This window comes from Caretta caretta, chromosome 6 (assembly GCF_965140235.1).
Source record: "Caretta caretta isolate rCarCar2 chromosome 6, rCarCar1.hap1, whole genome shotgun sequence".
Lineage (NCBI taxonomy): Eukaryota > Metazoa > Chordata > Testudines > Cheloniidae > Caretta > Caretta caretta.
In genome coordinates this window covers 105,732,064-105,750,137 of record NC_134211.1, presented here as the reverse complement: position 1 = coordinate 105,750,137, position 18,074 = coordinate 105,732,064, and the positions used below count along the sequence as shown (strand labels likewise).

The window sequence follows — 18,074 nt, the reverse complement described above, 5'->3', positions numbered from 1 at the left end:
TCTCTCCCTCCGCAAGCTATTGGAAGCCCCCTCTGACCATAATGTTATCACCATGCCAAAGGGGAGAGCTGGGAAGATAGTCTATCCTCTCCCCTCAGGCTGGTCGCCACCAGCCCCTCAAAGAGGAGACCTACAGGGGCATTATCTTCTTATTCCACCCTTAGAGGGAAGAGAAGGAGGGTCTGTACAGAGCTTTCTTTACACCCCATAACCACACCTGGAAGAACTACATAAGATATTTTTTCATTCTCCCTCTCAAAAGGGCTGCTGCCCTTATCCCCACAAGCCAAAGGCCCTCTTTCTGTCCCTTGAATAGGCCAAAAGTGGAGCAGAGAAAGCTGCCCAGCAGCAGCTCAGACATCACCACTTCTACATGGAGAATAAGCAGAAGCTCTGGCGAAGGATTCAGACATCATGGGGCGGACACTAGAGGGGACCCAGCTCTGAGGCAGTGCTTTGGATGGTTAGTCTCTATAGTGCCTGTACTATTCCAGCTGCAGCAGACCAGCTGTGATTGAGGGGGGACAGGCTGTGGAAAGCTCTGTCATCATTGTGGCCCTCTAGCTTCATGAAGTCAATGGCACAACCATGTCAAGCAAAACTCAAAATATTCCATGCATGTGTGTGGGGGTTTTTGCTAAAAATAAGTTACTTATTTGAAAATAACAAAAAGCATGATTTTTAAATGAAATGGCAGCCAACAAAGTGTATGAGGCAAAACTTTCTAATAAATGAGATTTACTGTGGAAAAACATCCAATGACTGCATTTTCGGGGAAAGGTCATTAGTACTTAGAAAGGAGGTTAATAGAACAATATTAATAGCTTTCTACAGGGCAAAAGAGATAGATTCAGTATTAACATGAATAAAAAATAAGAATGAGGATGCTCCCTGTTACCAAAGTTATGCTAAAATTCAAAAGGTCATATTCATCCCTTGTGTGGCCAAAAAAATAAAGCATTAAACAGTATAAAATGTTATCCAGTCTTTTCATTGAATGAATTTCACTGAAAATAGCAGGAATAAAGTGATCAAAAATTTTAGCCTGAAGCCAACAATTAAAAGCAATGCTTAAGCTGTATGTTTCTGGGAAGCTTGTAAAGGAAGATTGCTGAAGATAAAACTCAACATGACTCCATTACAGAACTTCTACCAAAGGAAGTTCAGTGGTTCTATCTGGCCAATACATTAGACTAGACTAATTTTCTAAAGCAGTGGAAAACCACCATAGATAAAAATAATGGGCAATACACATTAATAATGATACATTACAGATCTTAATGCTTTTCATCAAGAAGTCTGCAAGTGCTTACAAACAGTCTGAGTGAGCCTCACAAGACCCTGGGAAGTAGGTGAGTATTCCCTTTCTCCCATTCACAGATGGGTAAAACACAGAGAATTGAAACAACTTGTCTAAAGTCACGAAATGACTATAGCTGTTTGAAAAACCATTGGGAGTGAGAGGAAAGTATGAAAAAAATTAGATAAACAATTTTTTGAGTTTTTGTTTTAAAAAATCCTTTACATTTTTGATTTCTTTTACTCAAAAAAATCCTTAAAAAAAAATCTCTAAAATGAAATACATTTTCATTTTGGGGTTCTCTCATTTTCCTTTTTGTTTTTTCAATGAACACTTTAAAAGAAAACAGATATTTTCAACTGTTACTATGTAAAGGCATTTTTCATCAAAAAAATTTTGAATAAAAAATTTCCACCATCTCTAATAAAGACTCATTGGAAGAGCTGGATACAAAAGCCAGGAGCCCTGTCTCTTAGTCTCCTGTTCTGACCATTAACAATGATGTCTGCCCTAAGATATTATTAAGAAAAGGAAGGTGGGAGGGGGAGGGGGGAAGAGACAATGACTCTAAAGGTGAATACAAAGATGCTTATTAACTAGTGACTTGTACACGCGTAAACTATTAGCATGTTTTAACTCCAGGGCTAAGCAGGATCTGTCTAACTAGCAATTCTAGCCTGAATACTCAGCAGCACCACTCTAGGACTTGCAGTGATATAAATTTGCTATTCAAAGGCAAGTTGGAATGAGCATTAAATGAATACAATGAAAAGCTGTCCTAGTTTTGATTATTAAATTGTCTTTTTTTGCTTATTGCATCTAAACACTCTAACTTGCTGTACTGTACTCTCACTAATTCAGTTTTACTCTACCATATGCCCTAGACAAGAGAACATGCTTGAGGAGTCACAATCAAGCTAGGAAACACACACACACACACACCCATCTTTACAGAAAACTGTACTTGTAAGTCAAAAGTCAGAATTCTTCATTGGGAGAAAGAAGTGAGGAATGTTTCTGCTGAATATTTTAGCTGAAAGACAGAGCAGCCAATCCCACTTCTCTGAGGAATGGAGCTTCATAGCAGATGTTTGTAAAGTATTTGGAATGCAGTTTTGTCATGGAATTCAATAAAAGAAATTTCAAGGGGCTAATGTATGTATTTATAATGGTGTGAAATCTATTTTACCATTAATCTACACAGTCCACTAACAGTCAGTCCTCCAAGGAAGCAGTTACCCAATTACTGTGATGTTGGTGCTAATTGTACCAATCAGTCCTTACTCTTGCACTATGCCTTTTATAGGTAAGGAGGAAGCACAGTATTTCAAAGGCTTCCCTTTATAGTGCTTGCAGTGGTCCACATCTGGGAGGACAAAGGTGTTGCCTAGCCTTTGACTCAGTGAAGTCACGTTGGGTTCATTGCTTTGCTCTACAGGAAAAGACTTTTGGAAGAAATCCTAAGCATAGATCAATCCATGTCATCTTGATGCAGTGCAAAGGACTTAGGCTGGGCAGGTGTCAGGGTAAAGGGAAAAGAATGCCAGTGAACTCCACATAAGGGTTTAATTTTCCCATCAGTAAAGCACAACAGAGTCAAAGCAGGCTGGCAAAACAGGGCATTCCAACATCACATGATTCAGAGGGAATGAACAGAACACGGCAATTATCAAGTGATCCATTCCTTGTCATCCAGTCCCAGCTTCCGGCAGTCAGAGGGTTAGGGACACAGAGCATGGGGCTGCATCCCTGACCAACTTGGTGAATAGCCATTGTTGGACCTATCATTCATGAACGTATCTAATTCTTTTTGAAATCAGTAATACTTTTGGCTTTCGCAACATCCCCGGCAACGAGTTCCACAGGTTGACTGTGTGTTGTGGGAAGTACTTCCTTATCTTTGTTTTAAGCCTGCTGCCTGTTAATTTCATTGAGTGATGCCTGGTTCTTGGGTTATGTGAAGGGGTAAATAACACTTCCCTATTCACTTTCTCCACACCATTCATTATTTTATAAATCTCTATCAGATCCCGCCCCCCTTACTCGTCTCTTTTCTAAGATGAACAGTCCCAGTGTTTTTAATCTCTCCTCATACGGAAGCTGTTCCAAATCTTTAATCAGTGCTTAATTTGTGCCAGGGCTTGCTAGGATTGAGACCTGGCACCTCTAAGCTTGGACTTGCTGTATCAGTTACGAATGTAAAAAAATAGTTTGAGCCACAGCACCTAATTGTTTGATCCCCAGCACCTCTTTCACTACAAATTAAGCACTGCCCTTAATCATTTTTGTTGCCCTTTTCTGTACCTTTTCCAATTCTAATATGTCTTTTTTGAGACAGGGCAACCAACACTGCACACCGTATTCAAGGTGTGAGCATACCATGAATTTACATAGTGGCATTATGATATTTTCTGTCTTATCTATCCCTTTCCTAATGATTCCTAGCATTCTGTTCGCTTTTTTGACTGCTGCTGCAGTTGCGTGGATGTTTTCAGAGAACTATCCATGATGACGCCAAGATCTTTGTTGAGTGGTAACAGCTAATTTAAACACCCATCATTTTGTATGTAAAGTCAGGATTAGGTTTTCCAATGTGCATTACTTTGCATTTAACAATTTTGAATTTCATCTGCCATTTTGTTGCCCAGTCACCCAGCTTTGTGAGATCCCTTTGTAACTCTTTACAGTCATCTTTGGACACTGTTTTCTTAGGCCTGGTCTAAGCTACGAGTTTATGTCGGATTTAGCAGTGTTAAATCTGAATTAAGCCTGCACCCATCCAAAAAATTAAGCCATTTTTTCAACATAAAGGGCTCTTAAAACCAATTTCTGTACTCCTCCCCAACGAGGGGATTAGCACTGAAATCGACATTGCTGTTTCGAATTAGGGTTAGTGTGGATGCAATTTGAAAGTATTGGCCTCCAGGAGCTATCCCACAGTGTACAGTTGTGACCCCTCTGGACAGCGCTCTGAACTCGGATGCACTGGCCAGGTGTACAGGAAAAGCCCCAGGAACTTTTGAATCTCATTTCCTGTTTAGCCAGGCGAGCTCATCAGCACAGGTAACCATGCAGTCCCAGAATCGAAAAAGAGCTCCAGCATGGACCCAACAGGAGGTACTGGATCTGATCGTTGTATGGGGAGAGGAATCCGTGCTTTCAGAACTACATTTGAAGAGACGAAATGCCAAAACATTTCAAAAAAATCACAGAGGCCATGAGGGACAGAGGCTACATTAGGGACGCAACACAGTGCCGCGTGAAACTTAAGGAGCTCAGACAAGCGCACCAGAAAACCAAAGCATCAAACGGATGCTCCAGGACAGAGCCCCAGACATGCTGCTTCTACACTGAACTGCATACAATTCTAGCGGGGGCCGCTACCACTACCCCATCCCTGTCCGTGGACTCCGATGATGGGGTACTCTCCGCCATGGCTTAGGATTTTGCAGATGGGGAAGATGAGGAGGAGGACGATGATGACGAGCTTGGGGAGAGCACACAACTCTCCCCGACAGCCAGGATCTTTTTTATCACCCTGACTGAAATATCCTCCCAACCCAATGAAGCCGGAGAAGGGACCTCTGGTGAGTGTACCTTTTTTAATATAATAATACATGTTATAAAAGCAAGTGTTTTTAATGATTAAGTAGCCCTGAGGACTTGGGATGCATTCGTGGCCAGTGCTGCTATGGGAAAAGTCTTTTAACTTGTCTGGGGATGGAGTGGAAATCCTCCAGGGAGATCTCCATGAAGCTCTCCTGGAGGTACTCTTAAAGCCTTTGCAGAAGGTTTCTGGGGAGAGCAGCCTTATTCCGTCCTCCATGGTAGGACACTTTACCATGTCATGCTAGTAGCAAGTAATCTGGTATCACTGCATGACAAACCTGGCAGCATATGGTCCCGGTGTTTGCTGGCATTCAAGCAACATCCGTTCTTTCTCTCTCTGTGTTATCGTCAGGAGAGTGATATCGTTCATGGTAACCTCATTGAAATAGGGGAATTTGATTAAGGGGACATTCAGAGGTGCCCATCCTACTAGGCTGTTTGCCTGTGGCTGAAAAGAAATCCTCCCCGCAGTGGGAGCGAGGGCTATTGGCACTGAGCTGGTCACATTTGGCCAGCAGGAATCTTCCCTGATACCAGCCAGGCGGGGGGGGGGGGGGGGGGTAAGAGGGGAAAAGCGATCATCCCAGAGAATTGGATGGGGGGAGGGGGTTAGTTTGGTTTCTGCTGCTGCCCGTTAACAGGAAAACTGCAGCACTAAATGGCCAACTCAATGGGCTTTGCTTGGTATGGGAAAGGAGGGGGCTGCTGTTATGAAGGTTGCAGAAGCTGAAAGACTATGGTTTACCATGGCTGCCTGCAAGCCGAATTCTGTTGCCCAGCCCTGTGTGTGTGATCTCTAACACCAAAGCCACAGGTACTCAACAGAAGATGCAAAATGTGACCTTGTACCAAAATCACTTGTGCTATGTAATGTGAATAGCGTTGTTCACCATGAAAGAGTATAGCCATTGTTCTGTAAAATGTATCTTTTTAAATACTTCACTCCCTTTTTTCCTCCAGCAGCTGCAAATGTTTCAAGCCTCCCTCCTCCATCCCAAAGGCTCTCTCAGATAAAGTGGTGAAAACAAACACACGCGCGATGACATGTTCTCTGAGCTCATGCAGTCATCCGGCACTGACAGAGCTGTGTGGAAGGACACAATAGCAGAGTACAGGACAGTGGCCGATGAACATGAGGAGAGGTGGCGGCAGGAAGATCAGAGGAGGCATGATTGGGAAACGCTGGGACTACTGCGGGATCAAACGGACATGCTCCGGCGTCTGGTGGAGGTTCATGAACGGCAGCAGGATCACAGACTGCCGTTGCAGCCCCTGCTTAACTGCCCTCTGTCCTCCCCAAATTCCACAGTCTTCTCATCCAGACGCCTAAGAACGTGGGATGGGAGGCTCCGGGCACCCAACTACTCCACCCCAGTGGACAGCCCAAGCAACAGAAGGCTGGCATTCAACAAGTTTTAAAGTGGCCTTTTCCTTCCTTCCCACCCTCCTCCCACACCCCACCCAGGCTACCTTGTGAGTTGTCTCCCTATTTTTATAATCAATTAATAAAGAAAGAATACATGTTTTTTAAATGATAGTCCCTATTTCCTTTGCAAGCAAGCTGTGATCGAAGTGGGGAGGGCGGGTGGCTTACAGGGAATTTAGAGGCAACCAAGGGGGCGGGTTTTCATCAAGGAGAAACAAACAGAAGTGTCACACAGTACCCTGGCCAGTCATGAAACTAGTTTTCAAAGCTTCTCTGATGCGCACCGCTTCCTGCTATACTCTTCTAACCGCCCTGGTGTCTGGCTGCACGTATTCAGCAGCCAGGCGATTTGCATCAACCTTCCACCCCGCCATAAACGTCTTCCCCTTACTCTCACAGAGATTGTGGAGCACACAGCAAGCAGCAATAACAATGGGAATATTGGTTTCACTGAGGTCTGAGCGAGTCAGTAAACTGCGCCAGCGACCCTTTAAACGTCCAAATGCACATTCTACCACCATTCTGCACTTGCTCAGCCTACAGTTGAACAGCTCCTGACTACTGTCCAGAGCGCCTATGTACGGATTCATGAGCCAGGGCATTAAGGGGTAGGTTGGGACCCCAAGGATAACTACAGGCATTTCAACATCCCCAACAGTTATTTTCTGGTCTGGGAAGTAAATCCCTTCCTGCAGCCGTTTAAACAGACCAGAGTTCCTGAAGACGCGAGCGTCATGAACCTTTCCTGGCCATCCCACGTTGATGTTGGTGAAACGTCCCTTGTGATCCACCAGTGCTTGCAGCACCATTGAAAAGTACCCTTTGTGGTTTATGTACTGGCTGCCCTGGTGGTCCGGTCCCAAGATAGGGATATGTGTTCCGTCTGTAGCCCCACCAGAGTTAGGGAATCCCATTGCAGCAAAGCCATCCACTATGACCTGCACATTTCCCAGAGTCACTATCTTTGATAGCAGCAGCTCAATGATTGCATTGGCTACTTGCATCACAGCAACCCCCACAGTAGATTTGCCCACTCTAAATGGATTACTGACTGACTGGTAGCTGTCTGGCATTGCAAGCTTCCACAGGGCTATTGCCACTCGCTTGTGAACTGTGAGGGCTGCTCTCATCTTGGTATTCTTGCACTTCAGGGCAGGGAAAAGCAAGTCAAAGTTCCATGAAAGTGTCCTTATGCATGCGAAAGTTTCGGAGCCACTGGGAATCATCCCAGACCTGCAACACTATGCGGTCCCACCACTCTGTGCTTGTTTCCTGGGCCCAGAATCAGCGTTCCACGGCATGAGCATGACCCATTAACACCATGATCTCCAAATCGTGGGGGAACGCAGTTTTAGAGAAAAGTGTGTTCATGTCTCATCATTGCGCTGCCATTGCCTCCTCGCCTGGTTTTTCAGGTGCTGATTCTGCATACACTGCACGATAATGCGCGAGGTGTTTACAATGGTCATAACTGCTGTGGTGAGCTGAACGGGCTCCATGCTTGCTGTGCTAGGACGTCTGCTCCTGCTCAGGCAATCCAGGGAAAAGGGCACGAAATGATTGTTTGCCGTTGCTCTGATGGAGGGAGGGGCAACTGACAACATGGCTTACAGGGTTGGCTTACAGGGAATTAACATCAACAAAGGGGGTGGTTTTGCGAGAAACAGAATGGCCCCCTCAAGGATAGAACTCAAAACCTCAAGGATAGAACTCAAAACTGGGTTTAGCAGGCCGTTGATTTCACAGAGGGAGGGAGGAGAAAATAAATACAAAACAAATATGGTCTATTTCTTGTTTTGATCCACTTCATCTATCTTTATACATCTTGCTGGCAGCAGATGGTGCAGTACGACTGCTAGCCATCCTCATCTCCTGGGTGCTCGACAGAAGATGGCGCAGGTATGACTGCTGGCCATCGTCTTCTGCTGGCTGCAGATTAAAAGACAGTGCACTGCCGGTAGGACTGAATCGCCATGAGATGAAACTTAAAAGGGAAATGACTTGGCTGAGTCACTCCCATGTTTGCCCAGGCGCCCCTGACCTCATCGAGTTCAGTTAAAAGAGCACCTTGGACTACGTCAACAACAGCTACCAGTCATACTGCACTGTCTGCTGCCAAAAGGCAATAAACTGTTGCTGTGTAGCAATGCAGTACCGCATCTGCCAACACCCAGGAGACACACAGTGATGGTTAGCTGAGCGGGCTCCATGCTTGCCGTGGTATGGCGTCTGCACAGGCAACTCAAGAAAAAAGGTGCAAAATGATTGTCTGCCCTTGCTTTCACAGAGGGAGAAAAGGAAGGGGGTCCTGATAATATGTACCCAGAACCACCCGCGACAACGTTTTAGCCCCATCAGACACTGGGATTTCTACCCAGAATTCAAATGGGCGGTGGAGACTGCGGGAACCGTGGGATAGCTACCCACAGTGCAATGCTCCAGAAGTAGACGGTTGCCTCAGTACTGTGGACACACTTTGCCGACTACATGCACTTAGAGCATTTGTGTGGGGACACACAATCGACTGTATAAAAACGCTTTCTACAAAACTGACTTCTATAAATTCGACCTAATTTCGTAGTGTAGACAAGGCCTTAGAGTTAAGAAGGGTACCTAACAACCACATCACTTCCAAAACCCAAGCACTGAAAAGCAAGGAAATGAGTAGTTAAGGGTATCAGAAATCTTACACAGCCCACATAATAAACACTCCAGCTTGGATTCTCAGCAACAACCAACAGTAGAATGAAGGATAGAGGGATGCAAAGGGCAGGATTCTCTGCCCAGCTCTGCTACAAGGTTTCTACCTCACATTTGGCAGATCACTTGGGCTCATATTTTCAATGGGAGTTAGGTGAGTTGAATTCAAAGGGAGTTAGGCACCAAAATATCTTTGGGAATCTGGGTCTTGCCTCTGTTCCTTGGTACCCCATCTGGAAAATGGGGCCATTTTGTGAGGAATGTGGAAAGATAAAATCATTTTACCAGATGCTGTAATTTCCTCCCACTTTTGAAAAGCAGCCTGGTGCAGTTCAAAGTTGGATGACAAAAATATTTTGGGCCTGTGTACGAGGTGGGGTAATGTGCACTATGGGGTTGTGATTTTTAAAGAGCACTGACGTGTGGCACATTAATTGGTCTGTGTAGGCCCTGCTGGTGCACAGTAAAAGTTCCCTAGTGCTCCCTAAAATAGTACTGTGTCAATTAATGAGCCACAAGTTAGTGCACTTTAGGAGTCACACCCTATAATGCACACTGCCACACAGTGTAGACAAGCCCTTTTGTCTCCCTGATATTTTCCCTCTTGAATTCACTGACAAAGAATTCAGTCTAGTTTTCAAATAATGGCATTTCTTAAACATTGTACTATTCCTGCCCTGAAAAACTGCCTCTTGCACAGTCAGTATCAAAATCTGCTTATGTTTCAGATTCTGTGGTATTATGTGATTTCCTTGGGCAGAGAGAAGGACACAAAGGAACAATAGATATTGCACATTTTTCAAAAAGAAGCTATTTTAAGTCTTTTAATCTGAAAAAGTACTGACACAATTTAATCACAATTTTCAGAAAGCATTATCGTTGTCAATAAGTCTTAACTCTAAAAACGTGATGCAATGAGGGGTTTTAGTTTTCTTTTTTGAACTTCAAAGGTATGGCGGGGGGGGGCTCAAAATCGGCCTTATAATGAGGCTGTGGCTGCATGCTAATTGTGAACAAGGTATAGAAATAAATCACACACAGGTATATAGCTATGACCAGAACCCTGGGTCTACAGTTCCTACATTTAAAAAAAGATGGTGAAGTGTTCAGATGCTATAGCATTGAGGGCCATATAATTGTCATAGATAGATCCAAAACACAGGCTTCTACCACTCAAGCTGAAAGATCTCTGTAAGCTGCTGTCTATGGAAAAAGCCTTAAGTTCTTTCGAACATGTAACCATCCAGAAAAGGGCACATGTGCAAATATATGCACACAGTATGTCCAATCCTGCTCCTGCAAAGATTTAATGGCAAAAAAATTCAATTAATATCAATGAGAGCAGGACTGGGCTAAGAATTCCCATCAGAAAGAGCCAGATAATAAGAATTCAGTGCAATTTAACTGTTTTTCAGACAAAAACTTTTTTCAACAAAAGAAGATTTGCGCAGACCAAAACATTTCGCAAATTTGTGCCAAATTCACCTAATCAGTCCAGTAAAAAAGAATTCCAAAACTGTTTCAGTGTTTTGTTTTGCCATTTTCTACATAAAAATTTTCAATGTTTCAATTTGAAACAACTTCTGTTTCAATTGTATTCCAATTTTATTTTTAAAATAGGTTTAAAAAGTTAACCTAAACAATTTTATTTTTATTTTTACAGTCCCGTTCTCCCCCCCCCCCCCAAAAAAAATGCTTTTTGTTTCTGGTCAAGCCAAAACAAACTTGATTCCCTTCCTATTTGGCCAGCAAACAAACAAAAATAAAAAAGTTAACTCTACTCTACTCAAGGACCATTTGGATAATTCAGAGTAATTTTCTTATACCTGCTCAGTAAACTGGCAATTTACAAGCCAAATTTTGAGTCCTAATTCAGTCCCTGGCCTTCTCTTTGGATAATCCAACTAAACACGTTCCCTTGCTTAGGACTTGTAATATCTCCACACTTAAGTCCTTAGGAAGCAACTGATCATGGCTATAAGACAAATATCTTCCCTGTATTGCCGTTTCTCTGATTATTTACAACCGCTGTCCTTTGTGGGTAGACTAGCTTGGTTCTCTTTCCCCCCACCCCCTTTTTATAAGTGAATGCCATGATCATGGCAGACTGGAAACCCTAGGCACGGAGGTCTGCATTGTTGATGTAGCAGCTAGCATGGGTGCCTTCCAAGCACTTGATCTACGTTCAGTTCTCAGCCAGCAGTGTCTTGTCAGCTGGAAACATTAGGGGTGGGATTTTCAGAAGTTCTCGCCAGTGATCTAACTCCACTAACAATGAAATCTGGGAGTAGAGTTAGGCCAATGCTCAGAGCATGTTTGGAAAATCCTATCCTAGGATGCAAGTCCTCTGTTTATCCATTGCATGGATGCATTGGCAGGATAATCTTCCTCACTTTGCAAACCAGTATACTTTTACCCTGACTGAAAAGATAACCTCAGAAGATAGTTCCATTTCCATGTCCATTCTGTCTTTGATCTGAGGCTGCCACTTGTGATGCAGACACTTGTCTGCTAGGAATCAGACTGAAAATGCAAACTTATTTCTCTTAGGCCACTAAACAGAAATCAAACATTAACAACTTTGAGTCATTTTTGACATAGGTTGGTTTCAAACTGATACTCTATATTCTCTATATAGCAGTACAAATCCCGTGAGACATCCAGCCTCCCACCCCCTGGGCTTCCCTCAAAATATTATATTCCATATTACATTTCTCAGTTTATGGTTTAAGAGTGTTTGATGGCTTCATTTTTAAAGAGGGGCCTGTAGCCAAGCAACGACTCACCGATACGGTGCCTCCTGTTGGTCAGTTAGGGAATTAGCTCTCCAATGTATGGAGCGCCCTCTGCAGGCCGGTGTCTCGCCTGCTGCTGGCCCCGTGTTCCTCCTGGACCCCGGTGCTCTATACCCTGAGGTTCTTCCCCCACAGTACCTCCACACTTTGGGTCTCCCCTCCCAGGGAACCCCCAACCCTCTAAACCCACCTTGCCTCAGTGGCTACGGCCAGTCATCATCTAGCCCCTGCTCACTGGGGCAGACTGCAGTCTGTAATGGCCACTCATCACAGGCAAGGGGATAGAACCAGCTGCCTCTGCCCAACCCCAGGCTGCATCTCTGCAACCCCAGTACCTATGTAGGCCTTCACCAAGGCCTGCAGCCTGGGGGTTCACCAGGCAGGCACTTCCCAGCTCGCCCTCTCAGCTCCCAGGCAGCAAGGTCGTCATCCTCCTCCTGTCAGTGCTAGAGAGAGTCCTACAGCTTCTGGCTCACAGCCCTCTTATAAGGGCCAGCTGGGCCCTGATTAAGCCAGCCACACCTGTGGTCAGCTACATAGTCAGCTTCCCCCAGCTGTTCTTAATCCCTCCCCAGGGCTGCTTTTACGCCATTCACAGCCAGAGCAGGGTAACCACCCCACTACAGTGCCCAAATCAAAATTCTGGATCTGAATGTCCCTGAATTTTGGGAAAGTTTGAATGTGGATTCAAACTTTGTGGGGCATTCTTATCTTCATGGGACTAAAGCAAAACTCCATATACCCAAACCCCCACACTCTGGAAAGGTTTCACATCCAGATTTGAAGGTTGTGGTCAAGGGTCATCTTTAATTTTCATCAGGGTCTGTAAATGAAGAATTGGGAACACTATATGTGTTTTTGTAATTCGGCTTTTAATGCAGTTGTGATTTTATATTTGTTTTTCTTACTTTGAGGTCTTTCCAATTCATTGCAATCTCGAGCGTGAATATTCTCCCATAATTTTTTTAAATCCATTTAGTTTACACAACCAGGAATGAAACCGATTTAGTATGTGTTCATGAAGTAATCCTTAATGCTATCTAGCATGAATCTATTGCCAGACAGACAGTTAGGCAAGCAAATTATTTGTTTGCCATAATATGACCAATAAAACTATTCCATTTTATGTGCTTTTCTGAACTTTACTTTCACACAATCTACTTTCAATAGATTGTTTTGGCCCTTTGGCCAATCGCTGGAACTACTGGTGTGTCCTGTCTTTCTGTCGGTCTTCTACATTGTGTGTAGGGCCAGACATACATTTTTTTGATGAACAGCTTTTTCACCTTAGAATGCATTTTTGGTGCTACCAAATAAACAGCAAATTCTGGTCAAATTGACAAATAGTTTCTGCCAATAAAAAAATAAAAAAAACAATTCAAATATTTCAAAACATTTTATTTTGACATTTCATTTTGAAATGGCTTTTCAAATTTAAATTTGACCAATGAAAAAAAAATTCAAAAAAGGGTGATAAATATCTGAAAATGGCCGAATCAAAATGAAAACCTCAAAAATAACAAAATAGTTCTGAGACAATCAAAACACTTCAGTCAAGTAGAAATGAAATAAAAAAAAAAGTTTCAAATCGACCTGACATTTTTTTTTACTCAAATTAGAATTTTTTTAAGTCTTTTGATTCAATGAAAAAAATTTTTAAATGGTTTCAGTTTGAATCAACGTGGATTTTTTCCTGAATTTTTTGTTTTGTGAAACATTATTTGCTCAGCTTTAAGTGTAAGCTTTTCAGGGTAGGGGTTGTCTTCTATTTATGTCTTGTACAGTACCAAGTACACTGTCAGTGCTTAATAAACAATAATAATTAAGGCATATGTAGATGGGAAAAAGTGGTCAGCTAAGCAGTGATGGACAGGACATGCAACTTGTAAAATAATCTCAAGAAGTGATGGCTCACGGGGCTTTGTTACAGAATACAGATCCTTTTGCCTCTACATTGTCAGTTTAAATCCAAAAAGAAAAGGAGTACTTGTGGCACCTTAGAGACTAACAAATTTATTTGAGTATAAGCTTTCATGAGCTACAGCTCACTTCATCGGATGCTGTAGCTCACGAAAGCTTATGCTCAAATAAATTTGTTAGTCTCTAAGGTGCCACAAGTACTCCTTTTCTTTTTGCGAATACAGACTAACACGGCTGCTACTCTGAAACCAGTTTAAATCCAGTTCTGCTAGGTAGATATTACAATAACAGCAGTTTAGTGGCTTATGAGAAAGGAGTTTTTGATCCCAACCCAGTTTGCAATGGGTGTTCCCATCACACAAACCACCACCTTGTCTAAAACTAACTTACTTGCCTGTTTGCAGTTTCTCTAGATTGACTGGGGATGGGAATTGATTAACCCTTTCACCCTAAAATGCATTTCTTCCAGGTTAGAGATGAAGAACACTGTGAGGGAAGTGTGTGCTGCTACCCACGCTATTTGTATTTTTGGACACTGGATTTATCATCCTGGGGGTGACAAAATTAAATCCCCTTCACTGGAGATAAATTCCCTTCAATAGTTAAAGAAAAAATATGTCACCATAATGATCAGATTGCACCCAACATAAAGTAGGTGTGTAATCAGAGTATTAAATGTGAAGGGGTGGACAAGTATAGTAAAAACAACAGAAGTTGTCAATGAAATATCTTCAGACAACGAAATATTTGGAAAGATTATAAAGAATTATGTAACTTCTAATATATCAGCATGTCAAAAAGATTGGAAATGTTTCTTACACGAGTATGAAAATAAAGAGATTTCACCTAGGTTTTATCCTGACAAAGATTTTTTTTTAAATATAAAAATATATTGAAGTATTTAAATGGCATGTCAAATGTAAATCTACCCATGCATTGACACTTCAAAAATAAAATCAGACATCATTTTTACCTGATAGAAATTTTCATGTTATATTATTAATGGTGAGGCTCAGATGCAGAAATACCAGTGGATTTGTCATTTTTACTTCTTTTCTCTTTAATTTCCAAAACGTCATTCTGCCCCCAGCTGGTTAAAACATCGCTGACATAGGAGGCTGAAAGGGAGAGAATATTGAACCTATGAACTCTGCTGATCCTCAGCTGATGCTTAAAATGTGCATGCAAAGTATCAGCAGCTTTACTGTGCAGTATAGGTGCTAACACGATTCTCAGTTCTTATGCAAGTATATACTGCACCTACTTCATTAGAGTACTAACAGCAAAAGATTGAATCAGTTTTCAGAAAACAGAGCTCATTGACTATTGCCACAGTACATTACAAATAATGAGCTACGGATAATAAGCCTTACAGTAATTTCTTGGCCTGTATCAGATAAACTAAAAAATGGAAAATTAATAAAGATTTTTATTGCTGTGAGACTCCAGAAAGTTGCATGCATCCGCTGGGGTGAATTTCTTCATGCCTGCTAATCTATCTGTCTATTTCTCTTTGTCATTAGAGTTTTAGTCTATATTCCTGAAAATGGCACATACATACATAATGATTTACATGACTTTTACTTTCTTTTTCAGGTAATAATTCCACCACATTCCTTGTCTGATAGGGAGAAAGAAAAGCAAAGCAAAAGAGAATGTAAGGAGGTAGAAAAGGAGAGAGAGAAAATATTGACAGGTTTCACAGTAGCAGCCGTGTTAGTCTGTATTCACAAAAAGAAAAGGAGTACTTGTGGCACCATAGAGACTAACAAACTTGTGGCACCTTAGAGACTAACAAATAATGCTCAAATAAATTTGTTAGTCTCTAAGGTGCCACAAGTACTCCTTTTCTTTTAGAGAAAATATTATTTATCTTCAGAGCCAAAAACTTTCATTCACCCCTCAATTTTCCTCCACCATCTCCTATCATAGGTCAGGGCATCTCTTCTGATACAGCTAAAGGATAGATTACAGATATCTTCAAATTCATTTAACTTACTTTCTATTCCGTATATTACTTTTTTCATATGCAGCTGCCTGTGTCACTTCATCAATCCACTCCCTCTTTGATGGCCTTGATGCATTCTTCCAGGTTCTCAACATTCGTTTTTTGACACCACCAGACTAAAGCGACAACATCAAGTAGCCTTGGCCCAAAATTTAGGTTTTGTGCATGAAAGTAAAGGTTTTAAAGAAAATCTAATACTAATTTAATCTAATAATCAAATGGAAATGTTCATGTTTTGTTTTATTTAACCCAAATATTCTGTTAACTCTTAACAAAATAAACAGAAAAAAGAAGGGATTTTAAACAGAAGAGTGAAATTGACTAACAGACCAGTCTAGTTTCACTGTCCAAGCTGAAATTCAAAGCACAAAGAAAGCACTCCCACCCCACAGCCTCTAGTAATGATGTTATATTACACAGAATCTACCAAGCACAGCTACCCAGAGTTTTCTGATATTACCACATTCTCGTCTGGATCTGCAGTCCTGGTCATGGGTCATCTCAAGAACTGTTAGTCTCACATGATCATGATCACATGATACAGTGGGGAGATTTATATACACAGAGAACATGAAACAATCATGGAATCATAGAATACCACAGTTGGAAGGGACCTCAGGTGGTCATCTAGTCCAACCCCCTGCTCAAAGCAGGACCAACCCCCAATTTTTGCCCCAGATCCCAAATGGCCCCCTCAAGGATTGAACTCACAACCCTCGGTTTAGCAGGCCAATGCTCAAACCACTGAGCTATCCCTCCCCCCACAATGGGTGTTACCATACACAGTGTAACAAGTGATCAGGTAAGGTGAGCTATTACCAGCAGGAGAGCGGGGAGGGGGGGGAACCTTTTGTAGTGATAATCAAGGTAGGCCACTTCTAGCAGTTGACAAGCAGTCTGAGGAACAGCGGGGGAGGAAGGGGGTGGAGGGGGTGGAATAAACATGGGGAAATAGTTTGAAATTACTTTGTGTAATGCCCCATCCACTCCCAGTCTTTATTCAAACCTAAGTTAATTGTATCCAGTTTGCAAATTAATTCCAATTCAGCAGTCTCTCGTTGGAGTCTGTTTTTGAAGTTTTTTTGTTGAAGAATTGCCACTTTTAGGTCTGTAATCGAGTGACCAAAGAGATGGAAGTGTTCCCCGACTGGTTTTTGAATGTTATAATTCTTGACGTCTGATTTGTGTCCATTTATTCTTTTACATAGAGACTGTCCAGTTTGGCCAATGTACATGGCAGAGGGGCATTGCTAGCAAATGATGGCATATATCACATTGGTAGATGTGCAGGTGAACGAGCCTCTGATAGCGTGGCTGATGTGATTAGGCCCTATGATGGTGTCTCCTGAATAGATATGTGGACACAGTTGGCAATGGGCTTTGCTGCAGGGATAGGTTCCTGTGTGTATATTATTTCTTATATATTACAGCAGCTGGGGTGCCTTTGTTTTCCTCCTTCTTTTACTTGTCCTATGGCAGTGGCTATAACATATTCCTAATCAGATGAGTGCTGGATATGGTAGCCCCTTTCCATTGTCCTTTTTAAAATGTCTATTCATTGTGTCTCTGATCAGAGATGATCAGAAGAGGAGCCTGGGGAAGGGCTGAGCACATGCCAAAGACACTGAGAACAATTCTCTTTTGACAAACAGCCAATCTGTGAACTACTGTGTCGGCAAAGAAGAAAAAAAATGTACAACCAGATACTTCCAGTCTGACATTGGAGAGTGAACTGACAACAAGGATCCAATAAAAATAAATGTGTTCTCCATTACATACTAGCTATCGTGCTGTGAGTATTTTCCATAGGCCCAAATTCTCTGCTAGTGAGAGTTCAATGGAACTGTGCCCATTTACCCAGAAAAGAATTTGGGCCACAATATGTTCCAAAATTACAGTAGCTGGTACTTGCCGAGATTACAAACCCACGGAGGCCACTAAATTGCTAAAAAGAAGTGAGAATGGCGTAAAGAATAATTTGACACATTTCCAGTTCTGATTTATTTTTTCTGTGTGTGACCTTTTCATTTAAAGAACCACACAAAAAATTATGATCCTAAAAGCTTTGATTCTATATTTGACTTTTGCAGATTTCCTTGACCCCAGAAGAATTCTTTTCAAAATCCTGTCATGATTTGTGGTCAAACCTAAATCCAAATCAAGTCCATGAGAGGCGAGCGGCAAAAACCCTGTCTCCATCTTGTTGTCTTGAATGTCCTATGGTTGCATAATAACAAAATGCCTTTGTTCTCATGACTAAAGTATGCATCAAGAATCAAAGAAGCAAGAAAAAAAGGAATGTTCCAAGCTATTACT

At 42.1% G+C, this 18,074-nt stretch overlaps 1 protein-coding gene across 18 annotated transcripts in view; it reads right to left on the bottom strand.

Moving 5' to 3' along the window:
- The window catches only part of LOC142072579 (uncharacterized), a 265,356-nt gene that overhangs the window by 212,311 nt on the left and 34,971 nt on the right, over positions 1-18,074 (bottom strand). The window contains exon 2 of one of the 18 annotated variants that reach the window (XR_012669054.1): positions 14,724-14,868. The exons of the other annotated variants lie outside the window; for them this stretch is intronic. The gene's annotated coding sequence lies outside the window, so the exon portion shown is untranslated. The remainder of the gene's footprint in view (positions 1-14,723; positions 14,869-18,074) is intronic. 18 annotated transcript variants of the gene reach the window in all.